Below are 3,161 nucleotides of genomic sequence, written 5' to 3' on the forward strand. Positions count from 1 at the left end.
CTGTGGGTGGGAACGGCGCCTTAATAGCCAAGCCAGCGACCACTCTGGCCTGAGTAAGATGGTGAGGTTTGGACTTGGAGCTGGGGCTGTGTGAGAAGAGTCCGTGTCGTGGGAGCCCGGGGAGGGACGTGAGCCACGGGAGCCACGGGAGCCACGGGAGCCACGGGCAGACTGGCAGGCAGACTGGGGCGGCCCCTGAGCCTTGCCTCCTGGTACCGGTGCCTTGGTGTATGCCCCCCTCTGAGTCACCAAGCGGGACATGTGACAGGCTCCTAACCAAGGGCCTGTGGGCACGTGTGGCTGCCACTCTGGGAATCACGGTACCGTATGTGAGACTCCATTTCGCTAGCAAACACCGCCTCCCCCCTGGGTGACTCTGAAGCAGCCGCTGCCGAAAACCCTAGAGAAAAGGAAGTGGGTGCCGCCAGCCTCCCGGTGAGCAGCTTTGCCCGCTGCCCCCTCAGACCTACAGGTGAGAAGGCAGCTGCCAACACCCGCACAGCCCCTCCCCAGGCCTCCGACCCACAGAGCTGTGAGGTCACAGACGGGAGTGCCTGCAGCCGCTGCAGCTGTAACCTGTGACACAGCGACGCACCATGAACGCGTGCCGTTCATCCCACGGACACGCGTGGCGTGTGCCAGTGCACCGTGAAGGTTTTAATGGCTACGTGATTTTTGTCTTTCTTATTATTTTTATTAATCGGAACATATCTTTATTTTTTATTCTATTTTTAAAATATATTTTTATTGCTTTCAGAGAGGGAGAGGGAGAGGAAAAGAGACAAACACCTTTGATGAGAGAGAATCACGGATCAGCTGCCTCCTGCACGCCCCCACACTGGGGGTCGAGCCCGCAACTGGGCATGTGCCCTGACACTCAACCACTGAGCACCAGCCGGGCTGACGTATCTTTAGAATATTTATAACCCGGGTCATTGATGCAGGAGGTAGAGGGGAAGGTGTTTGCCTAGAGCTGTGATTGTTCTATACGCCTCAGCCCTCAGGCTGTAGCTGACACAGGTGAGCAGATAAAACGGAGGCTGGGGGGAGGGGGGGGCAGAGGGATTAGGTGCTGCACCCTGAGCGCTTCCTGCTCCCAGGAGCTCCAGGGCCAGCTGGTCCTGCAAACAGCCTGAAGCAGCTGGCTGGCCAGGCTGTCACTTGCCTGAGGACAAGCTGGGATTTGAGCCCAAGTTAGGTTGCCCCCCAAATTTACGTCCCTCCCACACACCCCGCTGTGTACCCCCCAGTGCTATGCATCTGTTCGCTGTTACCAATGCACTTTTTAAATGACCGTCTTTAGATACTTTGTGGTTTTCACCGTTCCGTTGAACACGGGATAGTGGACATGCACCTTCCTGGATTCTTTCAGCAAATACTTTCAGTGTCGTTTAAGCATATGACCGAGTGGGAATATAACTAGTTTTGCTGGTTACCAGCTACGTTACTGTTTTACTGTTTCCAGAAGCATTTGCATCACAAACAACACGGCCCGTGTGTGTACAGTGGGGATGAGAGAGCTGCGATGCGTGTTTACCGAGCGCTTCACACCTACTGCGGACGCAGGACTGTCAGAAAGAGAACTTGCAGTGCCAGGACCCAAAATGTTGGTTTAAAACTTTAACGAATTCATGTGTTTCTCGTTCAGTTAAAAATCAGTGAGATGCCGTTAATGCCATTATTAGAGCTGGATGAAGCGATCCCGGCTCAGGATCCAGGGCTCAGCGCATGAACTGAACGTGAAAACGCCTGCATTGATTTCCTTGAGAAAGACAAGCCCCTGAGCACAGAGGTGCCCGTGGGGGGCATAGAACTGGGAGGGCCTGCGCGCGCCCCCTTTTAGGATTGCAGGGACCTGCTGCCGCCGTCAGCTTTGCCATGTGTGTCTAGGAGTAGATGTTCATGGTGGACACATTCCCCCTGACACAGCGAGCTTGTCACGTGTGCAGAAATCATACAGGCGTTCTCCAGCGCGTTCCTGCTCAGCGAGGACTTGCCCAGCGTCCTGCCTGCCGACCGGGATAGAACTCACCCCAAACCAGCTTCCCACCTGCTTCCCAAACCGTGGAAGGTCAACAGCTTCAAAGGCCGGTGCTGCTGGAGGTTTGCACAGCGCTCGGTCCCTGCGCCGCGTCTGTGGGAGGTCCGGCTGCCGGGAGAAGGAGCCTGGCGTTCCCACGGCCCGGCCTGGGACCGAGTGGACGGGGATGTGTGTGGCCGACCACAGGGTGGGGGTGGGGGGCAGGGGCTGCTGCAGGGACCTCGCCCCACGGAGGGGATGTGCCCCAGTTCCGCCCCCGCCCCAACCTGAGAAAGCGCTGTCACCCCACCAGCTGGCTCTGAGGTGTCCTCCACGGTTCAGACAGGAGTGGCCGTGGGCCTCTCACCCTTGCCTGAGCCATCCCTGCAGCCGGACAGGAAGTTCGTGTAAGGAATGGTTTAGCCCTGGCCTGTGTGGCTCAGTGGATAGAGTGTTGGCCTGCGGACTGAGGGGTTCAGGGTTCGATTCCTGGTCAGGACGCATGCCTGGGTTTCAGGCTCGATCCCCAGTGGGGGAAGTGCAGGCGGCAGCCGATGGATGACTCTCTCATCATTGATGCTTCTCTCTCTCTCTGTCCCTTCCTCTCTGAAATCAATAAAAACACATTTAAAAGAAGAAGAAAGGGTTAAGATGTGGGGGACTGGTTTGCAGGAGGGTCTGTGTGCAGGGACTGGCGCCAGCGTCCCGGCCAGTGGGCCCCGGACTGCGCTTCGGTGCGGCTGGAGCCAGGAGCAGGGGGTCCCAGGACCCAGTTTCTCTCTCCCCAGTGCACCCTGGGGGCGGCGGGAGCAGGGCTGCTCCAGGGCCTGCGGGGGGGTGGGGGGGGTGTTCGTGCTCATGAGCGCCCCCCTCTGTCTAAGGGCCCCCCGCAGGGCTGTTTACTCTCCCAGCTCCGAGCTCTGGGCTTTTCCCTCCCCCGGCTGCGCTCCCCTTCCTGTGCGGCCCGGGGTGAGGGGGGGTCACTGGTCTAAAGAGGCTGCTCCCCAGATGGAGCCACACTCCCTGCAGCAGGCCTGTCCCCGCACAGCAGCCTGAGAGACGGAGGGAAGGTCACAGGTGGGAGCCCCCTCACACCCGGCAGCCAATCCCCCTGACAATGGTTTTACGAGGTGTCTCCATG

Source organism: Myotis lucifugus, unplaced genomic scaffold (assembly GCF_000147115.1).
Source record: "Myotis lucifugus unplaced genomic scaffold, Myoluc2.0 scaffold_348, whole genome shotgun sequence".
NCBI classification, from domain to species: domain Eukaryota; kingdom Metazoa; phylum Chordata; class Mammalia; order Chiroptera; family Vespertilionidae; genus Myotis; species Myotis lucifugus.